Source organism: Oncorhynchus tshawytscha, linkage group LG02 (genome assembly GCF_018296145.1).
Source record: "Oncorhynchus tshawytscha isolate Ot180627B linkage group LG02, Otsh_v2.0, whole genome shotgun sequence".
Lineage (NCBI taxonomy): Eukaryota > Metazoa > Chordata > Actinopteri > Salmoniformes > Salmonidae > Oncorhynchus > Oncorhynchus tshawytscha.
Window position 1 is genome coordinate 13,229,101 of NC_056430.1, and position 13,630 is coordinate 13,242,730.

The 13,630-nt window shown below is 41.7% G+C and overlaps 1 protein-coding gene across 12 annotated transcripts in view; it reads left to right on the plus strand.

The window, feature by feature from the left end:
* Positions 1 to 10,217: 10,217 nt before the first annotated feature.
* igfn1.4 (immunoglobulin like and fibronectin type III domain containing 1, tandem duplicate 4) overlaps positions 10,218 to 13,630 on the plus strand; it is a 33,474-nt gene continuing 30,061 nt past the window's right edge. For all 12 annotated transcript variants that reach the window (XM_024383642.2, XM_024383651.2, XM_024383667.2 and 9 more), the window contains exon 1: positions 10,218 to 10,320. The gene's annotated coding sequence lies outside the window, so the exon portion shown is untranslated. The remainder of the gene's footprint in view (positions 10,321 to 13,630) is intronic.

A 13,630-nucleotide genomic window follows, 5' to 3' on the forward strand; every position in this document is an offset into this window, starting at 1 on the left:
CAGGTTAGTGCAGGTTTTGGCCAACCGCAATGTCTGTTAAAGGAATTAAATTCCTATATGATTATCAACCAATTCAGTTATTACACTCTGCCCATTTCTAAGAATTTATAAGATACTTATTTGCATGAAATAGACAGAGACCAATCAATAGCGTTTATTCTCAAGAGTACTGATCATGGTACAATATACAACAGGTTATAAACTAAAAATGACGTCATAGGTTTAAAACTGTCCCTCCTCCACTCCGATACAATGGCAGTATAGTTCACAAGTTCCCACATCATCCACCACCTGTTAAATAATTTACTACTAGCCCAAGGTCTCTCCTCTCCCTGTGTAGAGATAAGATGTCCTGTAATGTCCTGTAAGGAAGACAGCATTCTAGCCAGTCTGACGATTAGTTTCTAACAAGGAACAGACAGTCCTTCTAGACGAAAACTACACACATTACATTCAGTACTATGATTATAATAAGATTCATCCATACAATAACATAGTAGTATTCTGTTTAGTCATAGTTCTGATTGAAATGTATTCATAATTTAGTCATTATTCATAAAAATCCCTTAACAATGTCCTATTCCCATTGTGCTATGGCGACTCCTGTGGTGGACCGGGCGCATGCACACTGACACGGTCGCCAGGTGTATGGTGTTTCTTTCGAAACATTGGTGCGGCTGGCTTCCGGATTAAGCATGTGTTGTGTCAAGAACCACTGCAGCTGCGACCTTTGCCTCTCCTGAGTCGGTATGTGAGTTGCACAATGGGACAAGACTGTAACTACCAATTGGATATGATGAAAAAGGGTTTGAAAATAAAATGTTTAAAAAAGTCAAATCGAATAAAAATGTCTGGACATTTCTATAACATATTTTGCATACGATATACAGATGAGGTTGTTCATAAAGTAAATTCATCCTTTAATTTCTTCAGGATTGGTGGGTCCCTTCCACAGGACAGTTGAGCTAATGTAGGCTAATGCGAGGACATAGACATATCTACAACAGGTTATAAACATCATTTCCGGTCACAACTTGCAGACTTGTTTTCGAGTTGCTGTGCATTTTGTTGCCAACCTATTTTGCTACCTGACAACTTTATGGTTTTTACTTTTTAATTCCATTTATATTTTTGTTTTTTTTCCTCAACTTTTTCACTCTGGACGCTTTATCTGGACACGGTTCGTCAGGACCTCCAACAGCCGAAGCTAAGTAGTGACATTAACATGATGCCTTCTAATTGCAGTCGCTGTACTCATAATATACAGGAGAACGATCGCCTTACGGCGAGGATAGCTGTGCAACAAGCCCAGCTTCAGACGCAATCGTTAGGCAAGGGTAATTTCAGTGTAGGAAAGGATGAAACAGCGTCTGTGCCACCAGTAAGTACAGATAGTAGTATAAATCCCCTGGCACAGTCCCCGCAGCCGGACAACTTTCTCACGGTTTCTGGAAGGAAATGCTGTAGGAACGCTCAACCGGTGTTGCTCATTCAGCCGACAGAAACTTTCAACCAGTTTTCCCCATTAAGCAGCGAGTTGGAGTCAGAGGCCAAGTCTTCTCTGGTCTCTACTCCTCTCGTTACGGGGTCTGAGACGCCGAAGCTTCCCACCATTAGCTCTGACAAATTGAAAACTCTAGTCATTGGTGACTCCATTACCCGCAGTATTAGACTTAAAACGAATCATCCAGCGATCATACACTGTTTACCAGGGGGCAGGGCTACCGACGTTAAGGCTAATCTGAAGATGGTGCTGGCTAAAGCTAAAACTGGCGAGTGTAGAGAGTATAGAGATATTGTTATCCACGTCAGCACCAACGATGTTAGGATGAAACAGTCAGAGATCACCAAGCTTCTGCGTGTAAATCAGCTAGGAAGATGTGTCGGCATTGAGTAATTGTCTCTGGCCCCCTCCCAGTTAGGGGGAGTGATGAGCTCTACAGCAGAGTCTCACAACTCAATCGCTGGTTGAAAACTGTTTTCTGCCCCTCCCAAAAGATAGAATTTGTAGATAATTGGCACTCTTTCTGGGACTCACCCACAAACAGGATCAAGCCTGACCTGCTGAGGAGTGACGGACTCCATCCTAGCTGGTGGGGCGCTCTCATCTTATCTACCAACATAGACAGGGCTCTAACTCCTCTAGCGCCACAATGAAATAGGGTGCAGGCCAGGCAGCAGGCTGTTAGCCAGCCTGCCAGCATAGTGGAGTCTGCCACTAGCACAGTCAGTGTAGTCAGCTCAGCTATCACCATTGAGACCAAGTCTGTGCCTCGACCTAGGTTGGGCAAAACTAAACATGGCGGTGTTCGCCTTAGCAATCTCACTAGGATAAAGACCACCTTCATTCCTGTCAATATTGAAAGAGATCATGATACCTCACATCTCAAAATAGGGCTACTTAATGTTAGATCCCTTACTTCAAAGGCAATTATAGTCAATTAACTAATCACTGATCATAATCTTGATGTGATTGGCCTAACTGAAACATGGCTTAAGCCTGATGAATTTACTGTGTTAAATGAGGCCTCACTTCCTGGCTACACTAGTGACCATATCCCCCGTGCATCCCGCAAAGGCAGAGGTGTTGCTAACATTTACGATAGCAAATTTCAATTTACAAAAAAAAAAAAGACTTTTCGTCTTTTGAGCTTCTAGTCATGAAATCTATGCAGCCTACTCAATCACTTTTCATAGCTACTGTTTACAGGCCTCCTGGGCCATATACAGCGTTCCTCACTGAGTTCCCTGAATTCCTATCGGACCTTGTAGTCATAGCAGATAATATTCTAATCTTTGGTGACTTTAATATTCACATGGAAAAGTCCACAGACCCACTCCAAAAGGCTTTCGGAGCCATCATCGACTCAGTGGGTTTTGTCCAACATGTCTCTGGACCCACTCACTGTCACAGTCATACTCTGGACCTAGTTTTGTCCCATGGAATAAATGTTGTGGATCTTAATGTTTTCCTCATAATCCTGGACTATCGGACAACCATTTTATTACGTTTGCAATTGCAGCAAATAATCTGCTCAGACCCCAACGAAGGAACATCAAAAGTCGTGCTATAAATTCACAGACAACACAAAGATTCCTTGATGTCCTTCCAGATTCCCTCTGTCTACCGAAGGACGCCAGAGGACAAAAATCAGTTAACCACCTAACTGAGGAACTCAATTTAACCTTGCGTAATACCCTAGATGCAGTTGCACCCCTAAAAACTAAAAATATTTCTCATAAGAAACTAGCTCCCTGGTACACAGAAAATACCCGAGCTCTGAAGCAAGCTTCCAGAAAATTGGAACGGAAATGGCGCCACATCAAACTGGAAGTCTTCCGACTAGCTTGGAAAGAACCGTGCAGTACCGAAGAGCCCTTACTGCTGCTCGATCATCCTATTTTTCTAACTTAATTGAGGAAAATAAGAACAATCCGAAATTCCTTTTTGATACTGTCGCAAAGCTAACTAAAAAGCAGCATTCCCCAAGCGAGGATGACTTTCACTTTAGCAGTGATAAATTCATGAACTTCTTTGAAGAAAAGATTATGATTATTAGAAAGCAAATTACGGACTCCTCTTTAACTCTGCATATTCCTTCAAAACTCAGTTGTCCTGAGTCTGCGCAACTCTGCCAGGACCTAGGATCAAGAGAGACGCTCAAGTGTTTTAGTACTATATCTCTTGACACAATGATGAAAATAATCATGGCCTCTAAACCTTCAAGCTGCATACTGGACCCTATTCCAACTAAACTACTGAAAGAGCTGCTTCCTGTGCTTGGCCCTCCTATGTTGAACATAATAAACGTCTCTCTATCCACCGGATGTGTACCAAACTCACTAAAAGTGGCAGTAATATAGCCTCTCTTGAAAAAGCCAAACCTTGACCCAGAAAATATAAAAAACTATCGGCCTATATCGAATCTTCCATTCCTCTCAAAAAAGGCTGTTGAAAAGGCTGTTGCGCAGCAACTCACTGCCTTCCTGAAGACAAACAATGTATACGAAATGCTTCAGTCTGGTTTTAGACCCCATCATAGCACTGAGACGGCACTTGTGAAGGTGGTAAATGACATTTTAATGGTATCGGACCGAGTCTCTGCATCTGTCCTCGTGCTCCTAGACCTTAGTGCTGCTTTTGATACCATCGATCACCACATTCTTTTGGAGAGATTGGAAACCCAAATTGGTCTACACGGACAAGTTCTGGCCTGGTTTAGATCTTATCTGTCGGAAAGATATCAGTTTGTCTCTGTGAATGGTTTGTCCTCTGACAAATCAACTGTACATTTCGGTGTTCCTCAAGGTTCCATTTTAGGACCACTATTGTTTTCACTATATATTTTACCTCTTGGGGATGTTATTCGAAAACATAATGTTAATTTTCACTGCTATGCGGATGACACACAGCTGTACATTTCAATGAAACATGGTGAAACCCCAAAATTGCCCTTGCTAGAAGCATGTGTTTCAGACATAAGGAAGTGGATGGCTGCAAACTTTCTACTTTTAAACTCGGACAAAACAGAGATGCTTGTTCTAGGTCCCAAGAAACAAAAGAGATCTTCTGTTGAATCTGACAATTAATCTTAATGGTTGTACAGTCATCTCAAATAAAACTGTGAAGGACCTCGGCGTTACTCTGGACACTGATCTCTCTTTTGAAGAACATATCAAGACCATTTCAAGGACAGCTTTTTTCCATCTACGTAACATTGCAAAAATCAGAAACTTTCTGTCCAAAAATGATGCAGAAAAATTAATCCATGCTTTTGTCATTTCTAGGTTAGACTACTGCAATGCTCTACTTTCCGGCTACCCGGATAAAGCACTAAATAAACTTCAGTTAGTGCTTAATACGTCTGCTAGAATCCTGACTTGAACCAAAAAAATTGATCATATTACTCAAGGTGCTAGCCTCTCTACACTGGCTTCCTGTCAAAGCAAGGGCTGATTTCAAGGTTTTACTGCTAACCTACAAGCATTACATGGGCTTGCTCCTACCTATCTCTCTGATTTGGTCCTGCCGTACATACCTACATGTACGCTATGGTCACAAGACGCAGGCCTCCTAATTGTCCCTTGAATTTCTAAGCAAACAGCTGGAGGCAGGGCTTTCTCCTATAGAGCTCCATTTTTATGGAACGGTCTGCCTACCCATGTCAGAGACGCAAACTCGGTCTCAACCTTTAAGTCTTTACTGAAGACTCATCTCTTCAGTGGGTCATATGATTGAGTGTAGTCTGGCCCAGGAGTGGGAAGGTGAACGGAAAGGCTCTGGAGCAACGAACCACCCTTGCTGTCTCTGCCTGGCCAGTTCCCCTCTTTCCACTGGGATTCTCTGCCTCTAACCCTATTACAGGAGCTGAGTCACTGGCTTACTGGGGCTCTCTCATGCCGTCCCTGGAAGGGGTGCGTCACCTGAGTGGGTTGATTCACTGATGTGGTCATCCTGTCTGGGTTGGCGCCCCCCCCTTGGGTTGTGCCATTTGTGGGCTATACTCAGCCTTGTCTCAGGATGGTAAGTTGGTGGTTAGAGATATCCCTCTAGTGGTGTGGGGGCTGTACTTTGGCAAAGTGAGTGTGGTTATATCCTTCCTGTTTGGCCCTGGGGGTGTCCTCGGATGGGGCCACAGTGTCTCCTGACCCCTCCTGTCTCAGCCTCCAGTATTTATGCTGCAGTAGTTTATGTGTCGGGGGCTAGGGTCAGTTTGTTATATCTGGAGTACTTCTCCTGTCCGATTCGGTGTCCTGTGTGAATCTAAGTGTGCGTTCTCTAATTATCTCCTTCTCTCTTTCTTTCTCTCTCTCGGAGGACCTGAGCCCTAGGACCATGCCCCAGGACTACCTGACATGATGACTCCTTGCTGTCCCCAGTCCACCTGACCGTGCTGCTGCTCCAGTTTCAACTGTTCTGCCTTATTATTATTCGACCATGCGGGTCATTTATGAACATTTGAACATATTGGCCATGTTCTGTTATAATCTCCACCCGGCTCAGCCAGAAGAGGACTGGCCACCCCACATATGCTCTCTCTAATTCTCTCTTTCTTTCTCTCTCTCGGAGGACCTGAGCCCTAGGACCATGCCCCAGGACTACCTGACATGATGACTCCTTGCTGTCCCCAGTCCACCTGACCGTGCTGCTGCTCCAGTTTCAACTGTTCTGCCTTATTATTATTCGACCATGCGGGTCATTTATGAACATTTGAACATATTGGCCATGTTCTGTTATAATCTCCACCCGGCTCAGCCAGAAGAGGACTGGCCACCCCACATATGCTCTCTCTAATTCTCTCTTTCTTTCTCTCTCTCGGAGGACCTGAGCCCTAGGACCATGCCCCAGGACTACCTGACATGATGACTCCTTGCTGTCCCCAGTCCACCTGACCGTGCTGCTGCTCCAGTTTCAACTGTTCTGCCTTATTATTATTCGACCATGCGGGTCATTTATGAACATTTGAACATATTGGCCATGATCTGTTATAATCTCCACCCGGCACAGCCAGAAGAGGACTGGCCACCCCACATAGCCTGGTTCCTCTCTAGGTTTCTTCCTAGGTTTTGGCCTTTCCTAGCCACCGTGCTTCTACACCTGCATTGCTTGCTGTTTGGGGTTTTAGGCTGGGTTTCTGTACAGCACTTTGAGATCAGCTGATGTACGAAGGGCTATATAAATACATTTGATTTGATTTTGATTTGATTTCTGATATTGGCAGAAAGCTTAAATTCTTGTTCATCTTACTGCACTGTCCAATTTACAGTAGCTATTACAGTGAAATAATACCATCCTATTGTTTGAGGAGAGTGCACAGTTTAGAACATGAAAAGTTATTAATAAACAAATTAGGCACATTTGGGCAGTCTTGATACAACATTTTTAACAGACATAGAATGGTTCATTGGATCAGTCTGAGACTTTGCAGATACACTGCTGCCACCTAGTGGCCAACATCTACATTGGAATAATACATTATGGCCTTTCTCTTGCATTTCAAAGATGATGGTACAAAAAATATTTTTTTTAAAGGTTGTTTTTTTCTTTTTATTATCTTGTACCAGATCTATTGTGTTATATTCTCCGATATTCCTTTCACATTTCCACACACTTCAAAGTGTTTCCTTTACAATGGTACCAAGAATGTGCATATCCTTGCTTCAGGGCCAGAGCTAAAGGCAGTTAGATTTGGGTATGTCATTTTAGGAGAAAATTGAAAAAAAGGGGGCAGTCATTAAAAGGTTTTTAAGATTGTTTTCTTGAGTCTGTAGAGGCTCTAATTCAGTCAGTCTATATTTTCCAATGATGGCTCCTCTATTTCACCTGACTTCTTCAGTCTAGCCTATGACCTTTTGCAGCGGTGTGGACCTGTTATCATCCCAGATCTTAAAGTGAACATGATGCAACATACTCTCAGGCTTTAGGGTAACCTTTGGCTAGATTACTACCTCATAAAACAAGCCAGAAAAGACATGACTTCTCTGCTAACAACATGTTAAACCAGGTCCTCTCCTGACAGTGTGCCCATTTTATAAGATTAGAATTATGATTAGCACGTCCATTGAACTTTCCTCTTTACTGGAGACCATCCTCACCCACAGGTCAATAAATAGCACAATATGTTGTAATGTGGTTGTTAAATCCCAAATTAAATTCCAACTCACTGGCAACCTTGAGTTTTACTACATTAACCTCTCTGGCACCTGCAGACAATCACCTCACAAACTGTACTACATTAGGGCACCACAGAGGTAAAGAGCTGACTCACAACTTGTTAAAGGCACAATTGCTAAGATACATTTCTCGCATTGCATTGCCAAATCAAAGAAGAGGAGCATGCATAGCGTACACCATTTTTTCCAACCCAGATTTATTAGTACATCATCAAGTCAAACGCTGTGTTCGGTCTGTCACAGAGACCATTCCTTTCACTCCAAGACATGATACAAAATTATTAATTTTAAGAAACATAAGCATGATCTCTTTGCAGACAAAAGTAGCCCCAACTGTTTCCTTACCAACCTTTTTATCAATACTCCCATGTTTGCATTGGCACCATCCATAACGTCAACCAAGACAGATCAGCTAAGAGACGAGAAAATACACTCTCTAGTTTCAGTCTGATGCATCATTTCCTGAAGGAACTACACTTGGACCCAAACTGTTACAGACCTATATCCATCCTGCCCTGCCTATCTAAGGTCTTCGAAAGCCAAGTCAACAAACAGGTCACTGACCATCTCGAATCCCACCGTACCTTCTCCGCTGTGCAATCTGGTTTCCGAGCCGGTCACGGGTGCACCTCAGCCACACTCAAGGTACTAAACGATATCATAACCGCCATCGATAAAAGACAGTACTGTGCAGCCGTCTTCATTGACCTTGCCAAGGCTTTCGACTCTGTCAATCACCATATTCTTATCGGCAGACTCAGTAGCCTCGGTTTTTCGGATGACTGCCTTGCCTGGTTCACTAATTACTTTGCAGACAGAGTTCAGTGTGTCAAATCAGAGGGCATGCTGTCCGGTCCTCTGGCAGTCTCTATGGGGGTACCACAGGGTTCAATTCTCGGGCCGACTCTTTTCTCTGTATATATCAATGATGTTGCTCTTGCTGCGGGCGATTCCCTGATCCACCTCTACGCAGACGACACCATTCTATATACTTTCGGCCCGTCATTGGACACTGTGCTATCTAACCTCCAAACAAGCTTCAATGCCATACAACACTCCTTCCGTGGCCTCCAACTGCTCTTAAACGCTAGTAAAACCAAATGCATGCTTTTCAACCGATCGCTGCCTGCACCCGCATGCCCGACTAGCATCACCACCCTGGATGGTTCCGACCTTGAATATGTGGACATCTATAAGTACCTAGGTGTCTGGTTAGACTGCAAACTCTCCTTCCAGACTCATATCAAACATCTCCAATCGAAAATCAAATCAAGAGTCGGCTTTCTATTCCGCAACAAAGCCTCCTTCACTCACGCCGCCAAGCTTACCCTAGTAAAACTGACTATCCTACCGATCCTCGACTTCGGCGATGTCATCTACAAAATGGCTTCCAACACTCTACTCAGCAAACTGGATGCAGTCTATCACAGTGCCATCCGTTTTGTCACTAAAGCACCTTATACCACCCACCACTGCGACCTGTAAGCTCTAGTCGGCTGGCCCTCGTTACATATTCGTCGCCAGACCCACTGGCTCCAGGTCATCTACAAGTCCATGCTAGGTAAAGCTCCGCCTTATCTCAGTTCACTAATCACGATGGCTACACCCATCCGTAGCACGTGCTCCAGCAGGTGTATCTCACTGATCATCCCTAAAGCCAACACCTCATTTGGCCGCCTTTCGTTCCAGTACTCTGCTGCCCGTGACTGGAACGAATTGCAAAAATCGCTGAAGTTGGAGACTTTTATCTCCCTCACCAACTTCAAACATCAGCTATCTGAGCAGCTAACCGATCGCTGCTGCTGTACATAGTCTATTGGTAAATAGCCCACCCATTTTCACCTACCTCATCCCCATACTGTTTTTATTTATTTACTTGCTCTTTTGCACACCAATATCTCTACCTGTACATGACCATCTGATCATTTATCACTCCAGTGTTAATCTGCAAAATTGTAATTATTCGCCTACCTCCTCATGCCTTTTGCACACATTGTATATAGACTCCCCCCTTGTTTTCTACTGTGTTATTGACTTGTTAATTGTTTATTCCATGTGTAACTCTGTGTTGTCTGCTCACACTGCTATGCTTTATCTTGGCCAGGTCGCAGTTGTAAATGAGAACTTGTTCTCAACTAGCCTACCTGGTTAAATAAAGGTGAAATAAAATAAAATAAAATAAAAACTTTACGGGAACATTAAACAACAAGCATCTGCAAACAGTACATTTATAATAATAATAATAATCATCATAATAATAATAATAAATGCCATTTTGCAGATGCTTTTATTCCAAGCGACTTCCAGTCATACATCTTACATACAGGTGGTCCCGGAATTCAAACCCACTATCCTGGTGTTGCAAGAGTCATGCTCTAACAACTGAGCTACAGAGGACCACAAGTTAGCTGTCAAAAGTAATTAAGCTGGGATGAATATCCCCTCCCCTCGCAGGGGTTGCCATTTCAGCCAAAAACAAATAGGCAATCCCTTGCTTGGCAGGCACTCTGAGAACGAGGAGGCTTGTTGCTGAATCACTGGCATTCCTAAAAGGATTTATTAGCTTGTAGACCTGTGAGGCTGCACTCGAATATCAGACTGGGAAGAAGCACGGCTGGAGAGGATCACAACTGAGTGTGCTGAGAGGTAAGTCCATCGTCCATCTCATCCTTAGCAGCAAGGCTTAAACGGAGGTGTTAATTGTGGCGACTTTGGCCATAGTCCTTATCACAACAGCTCCCTGTGCTGTGGCTGAAAAGGGACTTAAGTCATTTTCTGCCCTTCAATAGGACCTGTAATGTATTATGGCATATCAAAGAACTTGTCCTACCCTGAAAGTCTGCTCATTGATATTGCATTCTATTTTATATTACTTAAAGAGCCCTGTAGAATAAAACGTGCAAGTATTACGTTAATGTATATATTTTTTGTGTAATTACTGTTGAATATAAAAATCAGACAGTATACGATTTTTAAAAATATATATTTCATAGCTTCCTAAGTTGTATAAATGCTCACGAAGAGAAAAATGTTAATGAATGTTCATTTAATGACATTAAAGTTAATAATTAATTCATAGTAATGAATTGCACTGCAGGGTAAATTGTCATGTCATGAGATTTTGCAGTCACAAGGAGAGGAGTCACACTCAATTTATTTTAAGAGTATGATCATATCTCTAGTTTACATAGTTGACCGCGTTATATAGTTAGTGGATATCCTAATGCTTACGAATACTAATACGAGAGCATACAAGGTAATTACCATCCAATACAGGATAAATTGATCCATTTAGCTATTTGAGTGAGCAGTATTTCTTGCTGCTATTGGCAAACATTTGTTTGTCATTTGGTAAAACATGATTAACTTTACATCCCTCAACCCCCTGACCCAATCATGCTGAATGTCTACAGTATGCTGCCCTCAAGGCTTATGCATCCTTTATAACATACGTCGTCATAGACTGGTGTTGGAAAAATGCAACATTGGTGCTTGCTGTTGTCCTGGGATATACAAAATGGGTTGTTATTTTATTTGAAATGCACAAGGTCCTCTACTCCGACAACGAATCCACCGATAAAAGGGTAAAACAAGTTTGTTTCTGCTAATCTCTCCTCCTTCAAGCTTCTTTTTCTATGTTGGACTTCACATCGCTGTTGGCAACCAACTTTAAGGTGCATTACCACCACCAACTGGACTGGAGTCTGGACCTCAGTTAATCACCCATGTGGGTATTTGCTCCTAAAAAACAGGGAAGAGATGGGAGAGTTTGGACTTGCAGATCGACAAGCGTTACAGATAGAACCAAAGTTATATTTTAGCGCGTGGCTACGCAAACGCTCATTGACGCACATGAGCAGTGTGGTGCAATAATTTAATAAAATATGTATACATTTATTTTTGCAACACTTGCACATGCGACGCGTGCAGTGTGGTCAGCTTGTTAGATGTAAAATTTAACGACTAAGACCTCCTCAGCAAATATTTTACAATTACAGATTTCTTGATTTATCTTTCTTTTTTTGGTTTTCCTAGCCGAGTTCTGCTAGGAGCATGCTGCATCTAGTATGTGGGAGCTTTTAATCCAAACAGTGCAATATATATATATATATATATATATATATATATATATATATATATATATATATATATATATATATATATGTATGAATGCATAATTATTTTTTTATTTTATATTTTTATTATTATATTTGTATTATTATATTTTTAAAAATACATTTTCAGGATGGGAAAAATTATTTGAGTGTAAACTTAAATGACTTAAATCCAGATATAAAGTATATAGAAAAGATCATGGACCTAAATCGTTTTTGGGAACATTTGAGAACTAGCAATAAGTCAAATAAAAGCTATACAGCCAGGGAGAAATTAAAATTCCATGAGCAATGAATTTAGCACGATTGGTTTTGTTGTTATGTTTGAGCTAAATAACACATAATTACCCATGACAAAATACTTAGAATTGCAGGAAATTCGTTTTAAAAGTGCAACATTTTCAGTTCCATGGCAAAATATGAAGAATTGGAGGAAAATAGCTTTAAAACCTGAACAAATGTATCTCAACTACATAGAGAAATGTTTAGATTTGCAGTAAATTGGCTTAAAAATGCTACATTTTCTCTCATGATGGGGCCCTCTGAAATGTGCCCTAAAATTCAGCCGCGCTGACGGCCCGACCATGCCCATTGTCACGTCTCCCTGCCACTTCCACCTCCTAAGCCCCTGTTTGATCCAGAACCCCTGAAGTTTTGCCCTTTCCAGGCTTTGTGAACCTGACCATGACCCACCTTAAGTTATTTCAATAATGGCTAGGTCATTAAACACTGCACTCCGGGCATTAAGAACAGTATTCCAGCCCTGGTCACATAAGCAGGTGGCTGCGTTAACATTAAGGTGCACTGTGAGCCACATGGTCCCATAAAAACCGACCCTTGCTGTGGCATGGAGGCTGGCACTAAGTGTCCTGTCAGTCACTGGCCAAGTGGCTCATTTTCAACTGCCTGAGCGCCAAGAGAGGGGCAGCTTTGAAAAACTGCTAATTCACACTATGCACCATCAATGTTCCCAAGATTAACACTTCATTTAGAAGACACCAACCGACTGGTAATGGGATTACTGTTTTTGTCAACTCTGTTAAGTGGTGTTGGGACCCATGTGTGGTTATTTTAGTAGTCAGAATGACGGGAGGGAAATATGGGGTAAACCAAATCCTAAAACTACATAATGGACAGTATTGTGACATCATAATATTGCTTTACTTTTAATGATGGCCTTGGAATATAACTGAATTAAACATCTAAAATTGTTTATATTTTAATTTTGAATTTCCAGAGAGAAATGACTGAATATTTTATTTTGAGCAGGTTTTAGTTGGGCTTACTCATCACACAGGTCAAATGTGATTTATGGCATTTATGGCACCTTTGTGATAGGATGATCATAGATTTACGTGGCATGTGATGTATCATATGTCAATGTACTGTAACATGCTCTTCTTCGAAAGGCCTCGACTAGGAAACCCTAGAATATCATACATATGTATAACAAGCCGTGTTGAATTTCCTCAGATATTAAATCAAAATCTTCTTTATAGACTCCATGTGACAGACCCACCATACGGCCATTACCTACATTGTTATGCAGCAAAAGTAGCACTAATAGTTTGAAATCCCAAACCATTTTCAATATTCAAATAAACATGAAAATAAACCACAAGTTGACTGTACAACAAACTAACAATTAGGCCTGCATGATGAAAATGTTGTTTCTTGTTTCAATCTATCCACCAATTCTGAAACATTTCAACTTTGACTTGTATCCTTTTCCATGGTTGTTTATAACCTATCCTAAATACAGTAGCCTACTGGTTACATACTAACACACTTGTTACATTTATATATTTCAAAGCCTTCTATTTATGACAGTTCCAGCATGG